The 22010-nt window shown below is 39.7% G+C and overlaps 1 long non-coding RNA gene across 1 annotated transcript in view; it reads right to left on the reverse strand.

The window, feature by feature from the left end:
• Nucleotides 1-22010, reverse strand: part of LOC122798543 — a 601170-nt gene that overhangs the window by 309095 nt on the left and 270065 nt on the right. The window lies entirely within an intron of this gene.

Below are 22010 nucleotides of genomic sequence, written 5' to 3' on the forward strand. Positions count from 1 at the left end.
TCTGATGGACATGCTCCACCTCAAAAAATCCAAATCCATCAGGACCACGAGAGCTAAAGACTTAAACCTCAGCACAAGTATGAATAGGACATGCTGGAGGGATAGATTCATAACCCAGAGGCTTCCCATGCTTTGGAACAGGATCCCAGTTTGTATTAGGCAGCGCCCCTCACTGACTCTCTTCAAGAGAAATCTTGATGAGTGGATGGGAGATTGCAAGTTTACCCCAGGGGTCACATCTGTGTTGCTGCTAGACAGGGGCAGAGTAAACTAATTCTATTATATAAGGGGACCTTCATTGTGTCACTACTAGACAGAGGCACAGTATTCTAGATTTATTCTGTACATTTTTGTACCATTTCATGGGGTGGCAAAAGCCACATCACTATGGCTAGGCTTACAAATGCCCCAGGGCAGATAGCCTAGTACTATACTATGAAACTATGAGACTATGTGCCGAACTAGTGACTAATGGTATCACACACACTGATCTCACATAGATAGCAAACCTGCTAGTGGACAGATATGGTGAAAATTTCACTCCCTTATTCTCTCCAAACTTATCACAAACCTTGTCCCCAAACCCCACCCTACATATCTGAAGAGCAGGTTATTAAACACTTGTCTAAGGCAAATAACACAGCCTTTATGGGACTAGACTGCATCCCAGGCTGTTTTCTATACAAACTAAAAACATGAATTAGCATCACCATTAAGTACCCTATTCAATCACAGCCTAACCACTGACTTTGTTTCTGTGGAATGGAGAACAGCAACCATTATTCCCCTCCATAAAGGTGGCTTAACAACAGACCAAGGGAATTATAGACTCATAAGTCTAACCAGCCTTATCTGTAAAGCCATGGAACATGTATCATCATGAACCTTATAAATAAAGACATAGGCAAACTCCAAACCCTGTGTCCGACCCAATTTTGCTTCATCAAGGGCAGATCCTGCCTCTTACACCTGGTGAATTTCTTTCAAAATGTGACCAGGGCCACTGATGAGGAACAGCATAACTCAACTTGGCAAAGGCCTTTGACACAATCCCACACTCAGGTGTTACTGATAACCTTTGCAAACTGAATGTAAACCCCTTTGTAGTAAGATGGGTTGCCAACTGGCTCACAGACCGATCACACACTATCAAAGTGGGTGACTCTAAATCAACCAGCAGAACTCTCACCAGCAGGGTGCCACAAGGGTCAGTACTAGCCCACTTCTGTTTGGTATATACTTCTCAGAAGTTCAGGTCAAAACTATGAGGCTGTGGCTGACAAAGTTTGCAAACGACTTAAAACTGTGTGCAATTACTGAATCCCCAAATGATGTCAGTATACTTCAAGAGGGTATTATGCAGACTAATGACTGATGTCTTAGTCATGGTCTCAAACGGAATGCAAAGAAATGCTAATCATTCCCTTCAATAAAAACGATGTCCCATCACACTGTCAAATTAACAACAACACCCTATGTACCTACGAAGTGGTAAGAGATCTGGGATCACAAGTAGACCGCCACCTTAACTTTGACCACCATGTGTCTACTGTAGTAAGGAAGACTTTCTATCCAGCATACTTGATGAGCAAAGGCATCACCTCTAGAGCAAAGGAGGTTATAACCACTCTATACTCATCACTAATCAGGCCCATAATTGAGTATAACACCCCTTTCAGCATGTGCTGTACAAAGCACCTGCAGCAAATGGACAGATCTCAAAGGTTTCGAACTAAGAAGATCAAGGGACTCCATCACGTGCCTTACACAGACTGATTAAAGTCCCTGTCGCTATACTCAGTATCTCACAGACTTCTTAAGGGAGACTTATGTCTGGTTTAGAGTGTAATCTCTGACCCAAAGAGTTTAGAGTGTAATCTCTGACCCGGTCTGGTGGACCCCAGCCATAAACAAACTTTACAACAGGAGGAGGAAGCTACTACATGACAGAGCAAAATCCCTAAAGGGGAAGGCGTCTCTGATCAGTACTAGCAAAAAACTACGATCACTCATAAAATCATCCAAGGCCAACTTTGAGAGAAAAATCGCAAAAGACACAAAAGACAATCACAAGGCCTTCTTTAGCTATGTTAGAAACCTGGGTGGAAACTCCCAGATATGCTCAGTTAGTCCAAAATGACACAAAATACACTGAACCCACTGACATTGCCAACATTCTGGCAGACAGGTTCAGTGCAAATTTCTCCTCCCCCTCCCCCCCAAAAGGTGAAATAACTATCCCAGCAGAGTGTAGCCTCCCTAACATCTCAGATGCCCAGGTGAGAGCCGCCCTCTCTAAAGCTAAAAACACAGCATCAATGGGACCGGATGGTGTCCCGGGCTGTGTACTACATGAGCTCCAAGAGGAACTAGACCCACACATAAGGCTGCTGTTTAATCTTAGCCTTACTACAGGATACGTACCCAAAGAGTGGCGTACGGCAACAGTGGTCCCACTTCACAAAGGCGGTGCTTCTATGGACCCTGGAAATTACCGCCCCATAAGCTTGATGAGCCTGGTCTGCAAAGCTATGGAGAGGATCATTATGGAACTCATAAACAAAGACATTGGGGACCTACAGACATTGGATCCTACCCAATTTGGCTTTGTCAAGGGCAGATCCTGCCTTTTGAACTTGGTCGACTTTTTTGAAACAGTCACTAAGGCCATTGATGAGGGTAAGGCAGTTCACACAGCCTACCTTGACTTTGCAAAAGCCTTTGACACAATACCCCACTCGGGCATCATAGACAAACTCATCAGCTTAAATGTAAACCCATATGTCACAAGATGGGTTGCAAACTGGCTCAAGGACAGAACCCACAGGGTCAGAGTTGCTGGTGCTATGTCAGACTCTAAGCAAGTCACAAGCAGTGTCCCACAGGGCTCAGTCCTGGGACCCCTCTTGTTCGGCATTTATTTTTCCGAGGTACAGGCAAACATAGGAGGATTGTGGCTGACAAAGTTTGCAGATGACTGCAAACTGGGCGCCATAATTGATACTCCAGCGGACACAAACATCCTTCAGAGAGGCCTCATAGAAATGGATAATTGGTGCCAGAGCCATGGCCTTAAGCGGAACGCCAAAAAATGTATAGTCATACCCTTTGGGAAAAACAAGGTACCAACAAATTACCACACAGGCGGTAATCCATTAAGTACGGAAGAAGTAATCAGGGACCTAGGGACCCAGGTTGACAGTAACCTCTCATTTGACACTCACATTGCCAAAGTGGTTAGGAAGACCTTCTATATTGCCCACCTTATCATGAAGGGTTTCATATCTAGATCAAGAGAGGTCATTGTGCCCCTGTACTCTTCTCTTATCAGGCCAATGATTGAGTACAATGCTCCATTTGGGATGTATCTCACCCGACACCTGCAGCAGTTGGAAAGACCCCAAAAGTTCCTCACCAAGAGGATAAAGGGTCTTAAACATATGTCATATGCTGCCCGACTGAAAAACTCCAGCTCTATTCAGTCGCATACCGCCTACTCAGAGGTGATCTGTGCCTGACGTACAAGGCCATGTCCAATCCTGAAGTAATGGACATGCTCCACCTCAGAAAATCCAAATCCATCAGAGCCACGAGAACAAGTGACTTAAACCTCAACACAGAAATAAATAGGACATGCTGGAGGGACAGATTCATAACCCAGAGGCTCCCTACACTCTGGAACAGAATCCCAGTCCATGTTAGGCAGAGCCCCTCACTGACTCTATTCAAGAGAAATCTCGACGAGTGGATGGGAGATCGTAGGTTTACCCCGGGGGTCATCTCTGTGTCACTACTAGACAGAGGCATAGTAAACTAAACCCTAAAAGGGCGTAGTATTCTCATCCTAAGGGGTGGTGTAAGCCACATACACTCTGGCTAGGCTTATAAATGCCTTAGGGCAGATAGCCTAGTACAAACCTATGAACCTGTGAACCTATTAACTTGCTGCACATCCGTAAATCAAATAGGACTAGAGCTACCCATTTCAGGAACCTAAATATGTCCTACGACTTGAATAGGATGTGCTGGAGGGACATATTTGTCTCCCAGTGACAGCCACATCTTTGAAATAGGCTACCAATTTACATGAAGCAGAGCACCTCCACCACACTATTCAAAAGGACCTGGATGAGTGGATCGGGCACTATAAATTCTTACCAGGGATAGCAGCCACAACCCTCCTGGACATAGGTAGTCATCAATAAATACAGTCCTGGGTATTGACTAGAGTATCCATGGTATTACATTGGGTTGAAACAGCTGGGCTTGAAATGACCTCTGGGTTAATAGCCTAGTAACCTCCTATGATCCTATGTATATATGTTCTAAAAGAAATAAGACTGAACTAAGCTAAAAGCATCTTCCTTTTGAAATAATTTTTCTCATTTTTATCCAGTCTTAGTTATATTCTAATCAAAACATGATCAGATTATAAAAATGTACAGCAGGATCATATTTTCTTTTGTTGTATCATATGACACTAGGAACACATCAGTTCTTGTACTTAATTTTGCTGCATGAGATGCATGTGCATATTTTTTAGAATCAGGATATTTAATTATCCATCCATCATAATGCCTCTCACTTTTTATAAAGTTAATTAAAGATTTCCATGGTTTACATGATAAAACTGAACTTTTTGGGTGGAGGGGTGATGACTTATTTAATTCACTATTAAAAACTGTACTACAATCTCCCACAACCAACACTGATATGTTTCATAATTGTGCAGTCCTTCAGAAATGTCTTCCAAAAACCAGTGATAATCAACAAAACACTACCTACAGTAAGTTTATATGAACCCATTTCAAAAAGTGCCAAAATAATTCATCCCTTTAAACCATGAAACAGTTTTTCTAGCTGAAAAGAACAATTCAGTTTCAGAATTATGGCTATGCCTACAGTTTTAACTGTTCCATCACTATAATGAATTTCCTTTACCCAATTATTTTTAACTTTAATAAATTCACATTGTCCTGTATCCCAGTGAGTATTGTGTAACAAAAATACAATTTAGACCTGCATTTGATATATTTCATCACTTTACAACCTTATATTGAATACAGATAAATGAGGAAGTCAAATTAATTGATGCCACCACACCTGCATTAAAGATAAGAAAAGTATGTTAAGATGAAAGAAAAAATAAATAATACATCCAAAATTGTCCAATGATCATCTTCCCCATCCATCAGAGAGAAATCTGGTAAGGCTAATTTTCAAGTACTAAAGAACTTTAAGTAATCCCTAAAGCTGTCAATTCATGCCTAGCTTCTTTTGCTATAAAGATCAAAGGAACATCTTTCAAAATAATTTTTAATTTGACTAAGAAAATTAATTAGGATTTTAAGTTTTTTTCCATAAATGAGACCTTATTTTAGCAAAGCTCTTATTCTGACTATTCCATAAGGCAAATGAGCAAAGACAAAAAATTGTCTGTCATAGAAAAATGTTTTCTTTCTGATAGCAGCTGCCAATACTTTTCCCAGATCATTCGACTTACAAGACTTTATAATGATGGCCTGAAGTTTCACTGTAGAATCCATACCAACATTTCTTTAATGCAGTCCTATAAATACAATCAATTTTAAAAGTTATTTTCTGTTCCAAATTTAATAAACATTTAAATATATTTTGAGCGATATTTTCCAAATCCTTTCAAAGTATCCCAATCTTCTGGAATACCAAAGATCCAAAGATTCTTTCTCCTATCATGTGTCTCAAAGTCTAGTAGTTGTTCTTTTCGCCGTATATCTTCTCTTTGTGAGTGTAACAAACAATCCTTGATTTGTTCTTGATCAAAACTTAGTGCAGACAATCTTCCATACTTTTTCATAATTCTGTAAATGTGCTAAAGACTGTCGCGTCATGGCTATTTCATTTACTGTTTCTAGCTGATTCATTTTTTTCACAAAAAAATGATAACTTTTCAGTCAAAGCTGTAAGTGTATTTAAATATTCAAAAGAGGAAGTCATTGCACACACTGTAGTTATATCGAGTCTTGTAGTTAATGGAGACAGAGTTGAAGTCCAGGTTAATATCAGAAGCAGTGCTTTCATTAGAGTCAGAATGGAATTCATTGTTTTTACCTGGGGGAATAAATACCTGTTGAATTGTTACATTCGGGAAAAACATCCTAAGCAGCAGCATCTCCATTTTGTACGTAGCTTTCTTTTGTTTTATTTTTAAAGAACTGATTTGTATCTGATGTTCCATAATCATCTTTTTGGTTAAGCATTTAAATAAGGTTTAAATATTCTTAAGGACCAAAATTTTGGCCACCCTAGAATCCCCTCCTTGTTTTGCTTACTGCAAGTTGAATATTTTTTCATTTCTTTAACACAAACAAAAACTGCATATTTTTATATCTGCTGGCAATTCGTCACTGCTTTGAAGTAAGCACATTTCAAGTGCATCCTTGGCACCTCCTCCATCCTGAATAAGTTATGCCCATGTGTAGTACTAGGCAAACCCTTTTTGTGGAGTTGTTTGTATCCATCTCTTCAGCTGAGGCATATTGCTACTCTGTCAACCAGGTCCTCGCATCTTCTGGAAAAAGTGCTGACTGCTTGTTCTCTAATCATAAAACCTCCTTACATTTCAAAAGTGGTACTCTGATATTGACATATCCATCTCTGAAAAAGAAACAATTAAGAAAACAGCCTTTGCCACCACAGCAGACTAGCAATTTGCCTCAGCTACAGGTGGGTGACTCTGCCGTGGCCATTTGTTGTACCTCAGATCACTCATCTTTTATCCCATATCCCTCTGATGTAGCACCTACAGTCACTATGGACTGGGGGTTAACCATGTCCTCTGTGGCTGTTGGGATCCCCTCAGTGGGCAAGGGAGAACTACTCTTGTCGGTCCTGGCAGAGGGAACAGGGAAGGTTCCCCTGTTATGTCAGAACTGGGAAGCAGCGGCTGCCATTGGTAACACTGTTTGCATCATTTTTTCTGTCAAAAAGAAACAGAAAAAGGAGCACGCATCAAGACCTCCTCAAATTTCTTTGGATAGGAGTAGTTTACTGGGACTGTCTCAGGGTTTTATTCAGGCTGTTGATCCGTCTTGTAGAGTAGTTTCTGGCAAAAGAAAGAGGAAAGCTTCCTTTCTTAAAGAAATCCAAGATTCTGCATCTGAACAGGAAGATGCAGGGAGGGATTCAAGGTTTTGTCCTCAGATTTCTGATTCATACTTAGAGGAGAGCGCTCTTTGTGACTATCCCTGTGTGTGTTGGGGGGAGGGGGTTCTCTTTCTCTGAGACTATTACTAGAATGGCCCAGTGTTTTCACTGTACCTCAAAAAAATACTATGAGCTATTACAGAAGGATTTTCCAGAACCTACACCAATTCCTCCTGCCCCATCTGCTTTAGAGTCTGTGTCTTACTGCCTGAAGTTTTCCTGACAGTGAGACAGCTGTCCCTAAAATGACAGATAGGATGTATAAAGTTCCTCAGTCTTTTAAATTTTTACACACTATTCCCAAACCTGACCCAGCAGCTATAGCCTTAGTTGACCCCTCTGCTGCTAAGCACTTTGTTAATTCCAATCCTACTCTTTCTAATAAGGATATGAAAATTGTTGATAGGTATGGGGAAAAAAGTCTATACTTCTGCACCTTTGAATTTCAGAATTTTAAATTGGCAGGCTCATATCAAAGTTTATTCTGACATATTGTGAAAATATGGGGAACTATTTTCTCTACAGTTTCTTCTTGTGAAGAAAAATCTTCTTTAAATAACTGCATAATAATCATTATTCATTGCTTGCAGTGTGTGTATGACTCTTGTTGATACTTCTTCCAGGGGCTACGACCACTAGTACGATTTTAAGGAGGTTTTCTTAGATGCATTCTCAGAACTTTCCAGACGATGTTAGAAATGAGATTTTAAATTTGCCCCTGGACAGAAATTTAGTGATTGGCCCCTCTGCTGCAGAGGTGATCAAAAAGTGTGGTAAAAGGGCCAAACTGATCATCTCCAAGATTTTTCAGACCTCCTTTTCCAAATTTTCCAAAGGATTTTCCTTCCCCTCATCCAACTTCAGCAAAAAAACAGAACAAACAATCTCAACAGAATTCAGGTAAAAAGACGTTCAAGAAGAAGTCGCAAGGAGGTTTCAAAAAGATGTCTCAAACTTCCCAAAACCAAAGACATTCCAACAACTCAGAATGAGTATTCAAGAGAACTTGTGACCCCCTCCCACACTGGCTCTGTTTCTCTTCAGAAAGTCTGAATCTCCATTTTTCTATTTGGTAACAGATTGTTTCAGATAAACTGGTTCTAAAAATCATTCATCAGGTTACAGATGGCAGTGGGAAGAAATTCTTCCTTTCTGGGGGGGGGGGTCATTACTCATCCTGCAGATCAGACTATTTTGTTTCCACCTGTTCATCACATGCTATCCCAAGGAGTGAAAGAACCAGTTCTTCCTTCCCAGGTGGGGAAGGGGTTTTATTCAAGGATGTTCCTAGTCCCAAAGAAAGAAAATGCTTGGAGACTAGTTGTGGATCTTTCTTTCCTAAACTTGTTTGTGATAATGCCCACATTCAAAATGATGTTACTTCAGAACCTGTTGCTTCTTCTTCTTCCTCTTTCAAGTTTCCTCTTAACACTAGGCTCAAAAGATGCTTAACATCACATTCCTATTCATCCAAACTTCAGGCATTTCTTAAGGTTTTGTGTGTCTGGATTAGATTATTAGTTCTCTGCCTTACCCTTTGGACTATCCACTGCACCACGAGTGTTCACAAAGTGTCCAGCTCTAGTTACCGCTCACTGCAGCCTACAGGGTATCCATATTTTTCCATATTTAGAAGACTTGTTTATCTTTGTAGAGTTTTTTTTTCAAAAGGTAGGGAATCTCTCTCTCCTGGGTGAGAGATGTCTTGCACAAGCTGGGATTCCAAGAGAACATTCAAAAGTGTTTCTTGACTGCCTCACACAGGACTGTGTTCCTGGGATGTCAACTATACACCTCAGTTCAAAGAGATGTAGATCCATTTTTAGGTTTTTCTACTCACACTTCTGCCACCATGAGGGAATACTTCAGGATTTTGGGTCTCAAAGCATCTGTGATTCTAATGATACCACTGGCAAGATTCCACATGTGAAAAATACATTTGCATCTGAAATCTGTTTGGTCCCAGCATCAACACCCTTTATCTTTTCAGATCCCAGTACTGAGTTTTGTCAGAAGAGAAACTACTTGATGGAGACAACACATATGCTTAAATCAAGGGCTCCTCTTCTCCCTCTATGCTCTAAAGCAGTCAGTCACCACAGATGCTTCAGACTTTGCTTAGGGAGCATTTTCACGAGATATAAAATTGCAGGGGATGTGGGACACCAAAGATAGACACAAGCACATAAATATCAAAGAGTTGCTTACCCTGATCAAGTCATTCAATTCTCTGAACCACCATTGGTCCCCGGAACATCCTCAAGTGGTTACAGACAATATCACAGTAATGTGATACATCAACATGCAAGAGGGAACCAGGTCATATCCCCTTTGTGACTAGCCATGTTAGCTTGGGATATAGCTTCACAGTACAATCTCACACTACAGGCATCCTACATTCCATCATAGCAAAACTGTGTGGCAGACAAACTGAGCAGAACCAGGGCAGACCCTCACAAATTGAAACTAGATCTGGGCATCTTCCAAGATTTGATCCACCTGTGGGGAATTCCTCAACTAGACCTCTTTGCCTCTTCTCTGAACAATCAACAGGCAAAATTCTGAATTGAAGAGAGATGCCTTTTTTCTTTAAACAGAAATGTTCCTATATGCCTTTCCTCCCTTCCACTAATATCCAGGTACATCTGAAGATTCAGAAAGAATCCCCCAAGATAATTGTGGTGACTCCCTTCTAGCCCAAGCAAGCATGGTTCTCCCTTCTTTTGGAAATGGTCAGGGGTAATTACCACAAGCTTCCTCACAGAATGGATCTACTCACACAAGAATAGGGATGTTTGATACACCCCAACATCAAATATCTTCAATTAACTGCTTGGATGACAGGGTCTTAATTTCTTTTAGGAACCTGTTTAATGAAGATGTGCAGCAGGCACTAATGGAGGCAAGAAAGCCTGCTACTAGAAAATCATATATTAGCAAATGGAAAAGGTTTTCTAGTTGGTGTCAATAACATAACTAGCATCCATTCAGGTCTAGTTATTCTCTGGTTTTACAATATTTGTGTGAGCTACTATCCTATGGCCTTTCCTATTCCTCTGTCAATGTTCATTTATTGTCCATTTCAGCATGTCTGCTCATGAATCCTCCCCTTTCAAGGCAGTCACATGTCAAAATGTTCTTGAATGGCGTTTTGCATCAGAGGCCTCAAAGTAAACTGGTAGCCCCTCCTTGGGATCTTAAGTTTGTGTTACAGAAGTTAATACTTGCTCCAGTTGAACCAGCTCATCTGGCTGAATTGTGGTTTTTAACAAGAACAATTGTTTTATTGACTGCTCTGAGTTACAAGCTCCTATGGTGTGTCAACCCTACTTCATTTTCCACAAGGACAGGGTTTCTTTGAGAACCAATCATTTTATGCCTAAAGTGGATCCTTTTCTTTAAGTCAAACTACCCATCTCCTCATTTTCTTTCCTGAACTTAAAACTGAGGAAGAAAGGAAGTTCCATATTTTGGATGTCCACAGACAATGCAGGTACTATCTTGACAGAGCTAAATATTTCAAATCATTGGATCAGTTGTTCATTTCTTATGAAGATAAGAAGAAGGAACAACCATTGCCAAAACAGACTATTTCAAAATGGTTGTCTAAGGCTATCACTTTTTGTTATACTCACAATATCAAATCAATTTCAAGCAGGGTCAATGCCTACTCAACAAGGACCTCGGCTTCTTCCATGGCGTTTTGGAAAGGGTTGGATTCCAGAAGTATCCTGAAAGCTGCTACATGGTCCTCTGTACATGCAAAGCACTATAAGCTGGATTCCTTCTCTAGTTCTAGATCATGCTTTGCCAGGACCATTCTCTTTGGGCTCTAGGGGCTCCTAGACCCATGTCTTTCTACCTTCCACATACATTTAGCTTTGGTAATCTATCCATATAGCTAAAGCTACTTCAGCAGTGATTGATATGAAGAGGAATCTTGATGAGTGGATGGGTAACAGAAAGTTCACACCAGGGATCACACCAACAGCACTACTAGATAGGGGCCAAGGGTACTAGCTGCTAGTACAAGGGTCTAGGGAACTACTAAAGGGGCGGTGAATACCGCACAATGTGGCTGGGCTAATATATGCCTTCGGGCAGATAGCCCAGTACCAACCTATGAACCTATAAGAGCATAGCACAGTTGTGTAAGCTGAACTAACCATAGCAGTAAATGCTCGACTGATCACTGCTATAACAGCCGCTCTCTCCCTCCATCCCCTTGTGCTTTTTATATAAGGACAAAATGATTGACTTCAACAATTGGCTAAGCTTCTGGTGTCATTCAAAGGGGATCCAGTATCTGTCTGCCTGGGATGACATGATTGACAGACCACGATGCTTTGCCAGAGATGGTCTGCACCTGTCGTCTCTGGGATTCAGGTTACTGGCTAAGGCTCTTGCCACCCCTATAGTGCCTTTTTTAGGCAAAGTTCAAGGAACAAAACCACCACCGTAACAGGTACAAGCATGCAAAATCTGAAGGTAATGCTACTCAATGCTAGAAGTCTAAACCTCAAAATGCACTCTCTCGAGGCACTCCTAAAAATGGAGAACATCGATATCTGTGCAGTAACTGAGACCTGGTTCAAGGCTCCAGAGAGCACCCCTGCAATACCATGCTACAACTCTTACCACACTTTTCGGCCACCAAAGCAGGACCGAAACACTAAAGGTGGAGGAGTGTCAATATTCACCAAGGATATTCACACCACCAGGCTAGTTGCCCAACACAATGCGTCTGAAATTCTCCAGATGCAACTAACAATAGGTAAGACTGCAATCCAAATTGTAGCTTGCTACAGATCCCCCACCATACCCCAAGATTCTCACTACACCTTTCTAAACATACTAGAAAATATTAAGATAGACCCTAACACCCTAATACTGGGTGATTTTAACTACCCTGCCATTAACTGGGAAAGCTACTCATGTACCAACACCTTTGTCCAACGGTTCTTGGAATTCATAAATTCCAATGCCCTCCAATATCCTAGACCTGGTCATTACCAACATGGGAAATCGATGCTCCACACCTATGGTCACCCCCTCGTTAGTCACGTCTGACCATGAGCTAATCACCCTTAACATCCACATTTCTCCTCCACCCCCCAGTAAGGAAACCTCCATAAAAAACTCCTCCAAAGCCAACTTCATGCTACTCAAGTCAGAAGTGACAAACGTCATGACACCCATGCAGATGGGAGCTGAAAGTTCAACTGCTGAATCCTACACTAAGGCACTGTACGAGCACATCCACTCATGCATAAATCGTGCTATCCCAAATAGAACCAAGATGCTCTCATCCAAAAAAAAAAGAAGCCAATCTGGTGGTCCCCTGCCATAAACAAACTTTACAACAAAAGGAAGAAACTGTTGCAGAAAAGAGGAAAATCCCAGGATGCAAAAAACTCCATTACCAGCCTCAGTAAGAAACTGAGATCCCTCATAAAATCCTCCAAAGCTAGTTACGAAAATAAAATTGCCAAAGATTCCAAAGACAACAACAAGGCATTCTATAACTATGTCAAGAATCTAAATGGCAATGCTCAGATCTGCTCTGAGCTAAAACAGAATGGCATTAAATATACTGATCCCAAGGATATTGCCAATATCCTGGCAGATCGATTCAGTGCCAACTTCACCTCCCTCTCACCCCCTAAATGGCCCATCTCAATACCGGAAGATTGCCAAATTCTGGTAATAACGGCCACACAGGTAAAAAACGCACTCTCCAAAGCTAAGAATACAGCATCCATGGGACCAGATGACATCCCGGGCTGTGTACTACATGAACTACAATATGAACTGGCACCTCACCTAAGTGTCATGTTTAATCATAGCCTCACCTCAGGTTTCGTGCCCACTGAGTGGTGCACAGCTACAGTTATCCCACTCCACAAGGGGGGATCAACCTTGGATCCCGGAAACTACTGTCCCATCAGTCTGACAAGCCTTATCTGCAAGGCCATGGAGCGTATTATCATGGAACTTATAAACAAAGACATTGGCAACCTTCAAACACTGGCCCCACCCAGTTTGGGTTTGTGAAGGGACGATCTTGTCTCCTGAACTTGATTGACTTCTTCAAATCAGTCTCCAGAGCCATGGACAAGGGTAAGGTGGTCCACACAGCCTATCTACACCTTGCCAAGGCCTTTGACACCATCCCCCACTCTGGAATCATAGATAAACTTACTAAGCTGGGCATTAATCCCTACGTCACCCAATGGGTTGCTAACTGGCTTACTGATAGAACCCACACTGTAAAAGTAGCCGACTCCAAATCCAGCTCCAGACAAGTGACAAGTGGAGTACCTCAGGGTTCAGTCCTGGGACCGCTCTTGTTTGGCATCTACTTCTCTGAAGTACAGGCCAACACTAAGGGACTCTGGATAACAAAGTTTGCAGATGACTGCAAACTGGGAGCCATTACTGAATCCCCAAATGATGTGGATACTCTACAAAATGGCCTTACAGAAACAGATGCTTGGTGCCAGAGCCATGGGCTCAACCTCAATGCCAAGAAATGTATAGTTATCCCCTTTGGGAAAAAAACATGTATCCGTGAACTACCATATAGGTGGCAGTACACTAAACACCGAAAGTTTGATAAGAGACTTAGGGACACAGGTGGACAGTGGTCTCACCTTTGATAACCACATCGCCACAACAGTCAGAAAATCCTTCTATGTGGCACACCTCATCACTAAGGACTTTTCATCCAGAAAAAAGGAGGTCATTGTCCCACTGTACTCATCCCTCATTAGACCCATTATAGAATACAATGCCCCGTTTGGTATGTACCTCTCAAGACATCTGCAACAACTGGAAAGGCCACAGAAACACCTCACTAAAAGAATCACAGACCTAAAGCGAATGCCCTACGCTGACCACCTTAAAAAACTCCAGCTATACTCTGTCACATATCGTCTATTCAGAGGCGATCTTTGCTTAACATACAAGGCCATGTCAAACCCAGAGCTGTTGGACATGCTACACTTAAAGAAATCCCAATCCCTCAGAGCCACACGCTCCAGGGATCTAAACCTTGTCATCACAATAAACAAAACATGCTGGAGGGATAGGTTCCTGACCCAGAGACTCCCCAGACTCTGGAATAGATTGCCCATACATGTCAAGCAGAGTGCCTCTTTGGTCCTCTTCAAAAGGAACCTTGACGATTGGATGGGAGAAAGGAAATTCACCCCGGGGATCACGTCAGTTGCCCTGCTAGACAGGGGTCCAGGGAAGTAAATAGTGTGGGAAGAAATAGCCAGGGAATTGTTATGGCTAGGCTTGTATAGGCCCTAGGGCTGATAGCCTAGTACCAACCTATGAACCTATGAACCTATGTTATTCCTAGCCTTGTCCTTTCAGAGTTCATCCTCCCTCTCTCCCTCCCTCTCGCTCTCTTTCTGCTGGCAGTAAAGCTCTGAAGGGCTTTGCACCCAAACTTGTCTTTTAGTCAGCTTAGCTCGAGCTGCTTGACAGTTGGGGCATGTGAGGTGCCCTGAAGCTTTGAAAGCCAGCCAGCTGTTATATCCTTGGCAGAATATAACCCATATAGGTAAGGCTACTGCAGCAGTGATCATTTGAACATCTACTGTTACAGTAAGTTCAACTTACACAACTGCACCTTTACTATTTTTCTGTAAGCTTCAAATGTGAGCATAAAAAGTTCTAAAAGTTCAAACTTTACTGCATTCAACAAAATCAGCATCTTACATATTATTAATAGCTTGCATAGTTTTACCTATGAACAGAGTAGCTTAAAAACCTCACCCATTGCCCTTGGTCAGGGTGGTTATGACTATCACTCTTTTAAATGCCAAAATAAAACTATAATAAAATTATCAAAGTCTTCCCCACTTTATAGTGAGGAAATAATTTAGCACTGACATGATCATCTAAAGCTGTTTTCACTACTGTTAATCATCGTGTTTAGCAAAGGCTCAAATGTTCCTTCACCTTATATCACTCCTTCTCTTTCTCGGTGGATTCATCATGTTTCATCTCTTTCTCTCTCTCAGCATCTCCAACTGCACCTCTGGTCACTTTATATCAAGCTGCATTTTAAGATCATACAAAGACACACTGGGTGGTCCTTTAGCTACATACCACATACCTAAGTTCCTGACAAGTTGTCTCCACAATCAGTAGACTGAAGGATGGCCACACACAGCATTGGTATTAGTCATGTTTATTCAAACCAGTATGTGGGAACCCTTTTGAAATACTCTCCATCTGTGCCACTGACATTTTTAATATCCATCATAGTGCATCTTGCCAATGTCTTAAATACTATGACTAAAAACATAAAATAATTAGTGTGCAGTTTTTAGTGCTGTGCATTTTATCTTGTGTATGCAAATGTAATACACTTTTGGTGACAAGACTATTTTTCAGGCTATAAAAGTTCAGTTTATAACTTATCCACACTGTTTCTAAACATATATATCAGGCACAGATGAACAGGCCTTAAATCCTTATCACTGCTGGCAGTAATGAAGACAGACAGAGAAGTACAGAATCCAACCACTGCCATAAAATAATGTGAAGTGTAATGCTTATGGAGCGTCAGCACATACTACTGGCACTTATTATATATGCAAGAGGTAACTAGCCTTAACAATTTATGGAAAATGGACATTAGTGCTTTGGGTTATATCTACTACCTGTGACACCCAAATAAGCTATACACTGCCAATTACAAAACAGGACTATAATCACTAACCTCCTAGGATGTCATCCACCACAGTACGAGCTCCATGGCTTCTAGTGCAATCCTTTCAAAAGTAAAAAGGCTTAGCCTACTATCATATACGTACACTTACAATTATTTTCCTGAGGGGCTGTTGATACTGCTTTAGTGACAGTACCCCTTTCCTGTTTTCACAGCATATGCTGTCACCAGTGGGATTACTAAACTGAAACCATGATTTCAGATAATAAACATTCTTCCAATGAGCCAACATTAAATTATAATAGTTGACAGCCAAGCAGTCTCTCCCCAAAAGGGCAGACACCAACAGTTATATCAGTACTGTGAGGATATTTATATTTATTTTTTTACACTTTGTTGAACCACTAGGCCAATAGTCTTTTTTCAAGGGAGACTTCAGATAGTATTCATGCTATGGGAAATTTGGCCAAAGGCGCTGAGAAGCTTCCCCCACTCTTTAGTTCCAGGTGATCTTTTACATCTAGCAGAACTATCCCCTCAGGCAGACAAGGACTCAGTTATATGTCTCATCCAAAGGATGCACACTTAGGAGTGCATCACCCCCCCATTATGCCACACTGTGGTGTCAGTATTGGAAAATTAATCACCAGCCTGGTGTAGGAATAGAACCCACAGCCTTCTGCATCAAAAGCAAGGGGGCTACTTGTTGAGATACTAAAATCACTAACAAATCATAACATAAGACAGAAGTTTTGACAAATGCACAAATCAAAACTCTTTCCTTTTAAAAGTTCAGTATTCATATACGATACTGTTGCAGTTTCAAAGGGCAAAAAATAAAATGTTTCATGACAAATACTCTAACTGCACCTACTGTTATTTCTAGTGTTACTTATTGTAGTTGTCTGAAGCCTCATGACTAATATTAAGTTAGAAGTTAGAATTTCCCAACTCCAAACAGAAAGAAAAGGACAGCACCTCTGGCTTGGTATATACCACACATCGTCGTTTGAGTTACAATTCCAAATGCCAGTCTTAAGCAAGAAATAAGAAAATGTCAGCATGAGGTCTGATTCAGTACACTCGAGAGAGACAACTGTCCAGGACAAATAGAGTCTGCCTTTCTTTTTAAAAACAGATTAGGCACAGACAGTACCATTCCTTGGAGAGGATTTGCAGCTTTGAAAAGAAACCATAAGCATGGCAAAAGTAAACAATTCCATATTGTCAAAATAAAACAGCTATTCATTCTATACAGCTAAGAAAATATTTAACTCTGTACATATTTTAAATCAATGAAAATATATATCATCTCAAAAACAGCAACTAACTGGAAGAGTGAGAGAAAGAAGGCAAGTCAGCCAGGCAGTATTTGTGACTACATATTACAACCCATGAAAAAGGCAAACCTTATTCATTTGGACCTTAGGAGTACTACATTGATTAAAAGTATTACTCAGTGAGCAGACAGAGGTTATGGAAAGTAAGTATGCATTTTAATTGTCACTCATTTGTAAGATATGACTTTAATATCAGGTTATACTGCCAGCCACCAAGAAAACAAAATATGCAGATGAAAGGGAAAGAACCAAGCAATTACAAAATAATCACATATAAAAAGACTTTGATATCCTAATACACAACATGGATACATTGGGCACATTCCTGTCTGAGCCAAATAAGTAACAATGCTCAAAGGTGCTTGAAGAAGGAGGTATGTGATAAAGTAATAATTACGGCCAACTATCAGCATAATCAATAAGACAGTGAAGGAGCTGCAAAGACCAAAGCAGTCAGTTGCACAGAGTGGCACATCAAGGAAAACAAAGGTTAGAGACAGACATAGCACATTAGCAAGCAAAGGTGTGAAGATTGGTATGCATTTAAACATCTAGGAGAGACTAATTCTATCTTATGGCATCATAAAAAATACACTGAAGTGGGTAACAATCCATTCAGACATCAAAGTTCAGACTCTGGACAGGCATGTGTAAAATATCAATTGCAACATTTGTATATTCAAATAAGTAAGACAAGCCATAGCAATTTTTAAAGTAAAGTTTATAGTTTTCTGTTTGATGTTCACTTTAAAACTTTCCACAATCCTTACTTTTCACAAAATATAAACATTTTGTAAACATTCAGATTTTGGTTATATTGAAATGAAAAAAAAATACCATTTCCTATTAATAAGTTTGGATCTGCAGAATAAATTAGTTAATCTAAATCTATTCAGTCAGAACACCCATTAAAAAGTACCTTGCAGCAAGCAGCAAGCAGGATCTTTAAACCATAATTTCTCTCTTAGAACAACCTAGTTTCAGTCAAGAATTTGATTCAGCAACACTTTGTTAAACAAACTGAGCTATGGTTCACCAACATGAGAGCCAGATAAAATACACTGAAAATGTTATTAATGACACAGATGGAAGAATTAAAGAGGAAGAAACATCAGAATTTTGTATTATCAGCAGTTTCCTAATAAATAGGAGTTGTGGAAAACATAGGAAGAAGGAACAAGCTAACAATTTGTGGAGTGCCTGAAGGTATGGAGGTTCAGAATATGATAATTATCCTCACTACATGACATACACAATTATTAAACATACAATAAAGAATCTCTTTTAGTATTGTGAAAGCACACAGATCACTTTAGACAGTTCCTACTAAATGAAACTCTCCCTCAAGCTAATAGTAGCAAAGATGATTTCTTACTTGGACAAGTAGCTCATCTTAAGAACTGTTGGGTCTAGGTTTCTTTCAAAGTTAGGAAACAATATTATGACATTTGATAATGACTTTGCATCAAAAAAAAAAAAAGAAGGTGACATTGCTGGCCCATCATTAAATTTGTCAAAGCAGAATTAAAGCTGAAATTCGTTAACCTGACAAACTTAAAATGTTTCTTCTTAATGCTACAAGAATATGCAACTCTTAGAAGAGGCCCTCTTATTTTTATTTTCAAAATAATGATCATGTATTATTTGTTCAGTGTATATGTTTACTGCCTGGTATCCTGATTGCAAATGTTTTGTATTATGGGAACTTTGATTTATATTGCTTAGTCATTGTCATTTGCTTTCTGGGCCCTGAATGAGCCTGAAAAGGGTCTCTGGACCACTATACCTAGCTGGTTAACAAATATAAAAAGTAACAATAAAAATAAAATAAACACTTAATAATGAAAGTATGGACTGATCTTGCACAACACAGAAAAGACGATATTGAAACAATAACTTAGGCTCACAGTTTCATTGGTTGTAACTAGGCTAACAACCACTAGGACCCTTACAAGCCTAGCCACACACCCCAAACCATTTGGGTCCCAAGTATTATACAGGGGCATGTTAGCAGGCAGGTAGCTAAATATTTGTAGGATGGGTGTCTGTTGGGATAATACTTTTCTTATTGATGGCCTCTGTCCATAAAGGATATGGGGCCAGACTGGGGTAAGTAAGATTTCCCATCCAGTTGTCAAGGTTTTGTTTAAACAGGGTTAGAGATGAAATCAGTTTTACATGGATGGGGAGCCAATTCCATAGAGCGGTGATCCTTTGGGACACGTATATGTCTCTCTAACTTGTTCTGTTTATGTCACAAGCAAAGTTCAGACCCCTAGATATAGTATTTATTTTATTTATTTATTTAACATTTGTTGACCAGGGAAGTCTGACTAGGCTACAAAGAGCCTATTTTTAGCGGAGGCCCGGGGAGAAACACTCCAGTTGCATGTCTTTAGAATGTGGGAGGAAACCGGAGTACTGGGAGGAAACCCATGCGAACGCAGGGAGAACATGCAAACTCTACACAGAAGGCACCCCAGCCGAGAATCCAACCGGAGAACCTCTTGCTGTGAGGTGACAACATTAACCACTGCACCACTGCGCCGCCCATTTCTAGTGCTGCCTTTTTTTTGTTGTTGTTCATGTGCAATAGATCCACCAGGGCTGAGTCTGAGAAAGTACTGTAAGCCAGGCAAAGATCTCCTCTCAGCAGCCTGTAAGAGACTGAATACAGAAACAGAGCCTTTAGATGATCAGTGTAGGGCAGGATATCTATGCCCTGAATTCTGATAAGAAACCTTTCTTGGGTGTTTTAATTGTTGCAACTGTTTGGTTAGATGCCAAAGGGGGCACTGTATTCAATGATAGGTCTGATAGGGGGCAGGTAGAGTGGTACTATACACTTACCTAAAAGTTGGGCGATGTAGAATGTTAACTGCAAGGCACAGGTATATTTTTAAAAAAATCTAAAGTTGGTTCTGTATTAAATGATCTCAGAAAGACAAACATTTGATACAGGTTGCTAAATATGTTACCATGGCAATATATAGTGTCAGAAGTCACAATATAATATCTATCTTAATTTATGTAGTAAAGTTATTTAAATACATACTGGTTTCTACTTTCAAAAAGTGGATGTTAAATTATTCATTGAATAAACAGAAACTCACTTAAATGTAAATCAAGAGATAAGTCTATCTATATAACAGTGTATATCTATATAACAGTATAAACTATTTGTACCATTTTACTTAAAATAAGAGAGAACATTAGTTAAAATAAATATATAAGTTTTAATTATATGATGACTGGCCATTAACATTCCAAAATGAACACACTGATTGGTCAGCCCAAACAGAGTGCCCATTGTAAATCGAGAATATGCCAACGATAAAAGTCTGGCCGCTAAAGTATCATTGAGCAGCCAGACTTTTGTTTTCTATTCTTATATGATAGAAATGCATTCGTCTGAATGAAAGAAACTCTGAAACTGAAATGTATATCATTATTTAGTGACTGCTGTCCTCATTTTTTTCAGACAAATCACTGAGGAACAAAGTCACCAAATAATGACAAGCATTTCAGTTTCAGACTTTCTTTCCTTCAGGCAATGCACACATATTCACATTTTTTTTAAATAAAAGATCGAGAGGTACATATGAGACCACAGAAAATATAAGAAAAAATCAAGTACGTTCTACAAACTAAAACATACCCGATTTTCCTTGTATCCTCATGTCTGTCTCGTACTTTTAAACTGTCAGGAGGTTACACTTTTTGTTCTTTCAAAAACAATAGCAATGGAGATTGTCCTTTCGCCATTGCTTGCTTGTTAAACCAGCTATGTACTGAAACAGGCCTGGGAATACAAGTCCCATAAGCATGTACATTACATCATCAAAGAGCAGAATCAGGAAACAACACTGAAGAACACCACGGTGCCATTATACAAAGACATTATTTAAGAAAAGTACGTCATTTTTTTCTTAAATGATACCAGTGTATGAAAGCAATTAACTGACTCCTGGACGTGGTATATTGAAGGTTTACCAAAGGATGGCTTTATTTAATCACTCAGGATTTGCCCTTGTGATTAAATCACACCAACTGTAGGTAAATCTCTAATATACCACACCTACATCTTCGTTTATTGCTATATTAATTTCCAACTCATTGGAAAAAAACTTTCTCATTTGTTCAAAATAATAAGCTAGTACCTAATACTGAAAGTATGGACTGGTTTTACATCTCACTAAAGAGACCGCCTAAAAAATACAACTGGAAGACTGAGGTATCTTTTAAAATATCTAAGCAAGTTTTGCATTAAGTGTTATTGACAAGAAGTAAACATTTAATATCATCATCACAGTTTATAATTTCTGAATAAACATTACAATATATATTTTAATTTAGGTAGTAGAGGCCTTTGAAGACTTATCTAACTGTAACCTTCAAAAAAGGATGTTAAGTTGCTTTGAATTAATTTAAATTTGTCTTACTATAACTCAGAAGGTAAACCTGTATACACAACAGTATAATCATTTAGTTTTACTTGTGGTGTGAAACAATTTTAGGTAAAAAAAGAGCATATATTTTTTCATTTTTACACATGTAGACTCTTAAATGATGTTTAAATGCTTTAAGGGTTTCAGATATTAAATATTAATAATACAATAACTAATTTTTATGCACTTTCATTATTTCTATTAGATTTTAGTTTATTTATGAGTTACTGTAAATGTTTTAATTTTAGATTGTAATTGGAGATTTGTGAACAGTTAAAGCTACAAATGGAAAATCTGTCTTTATTCCCACCATAAAACTAGTACTTAACTTCCTACACACCAAGACAA

Source organism: Protopterus annectens, chromosome 3.part1, assembly GCF_019279795.1.
Source record: "Protopterus annectens isolate FY-2018-M chromosome 3.part1, PAN1.0, whole genome shotgun sequence".
NCBI lineage: Eukaryota > Metazoa > Chordata > Ceratodontiformes > Protopteridae > Protopterus > Protopterus annectens.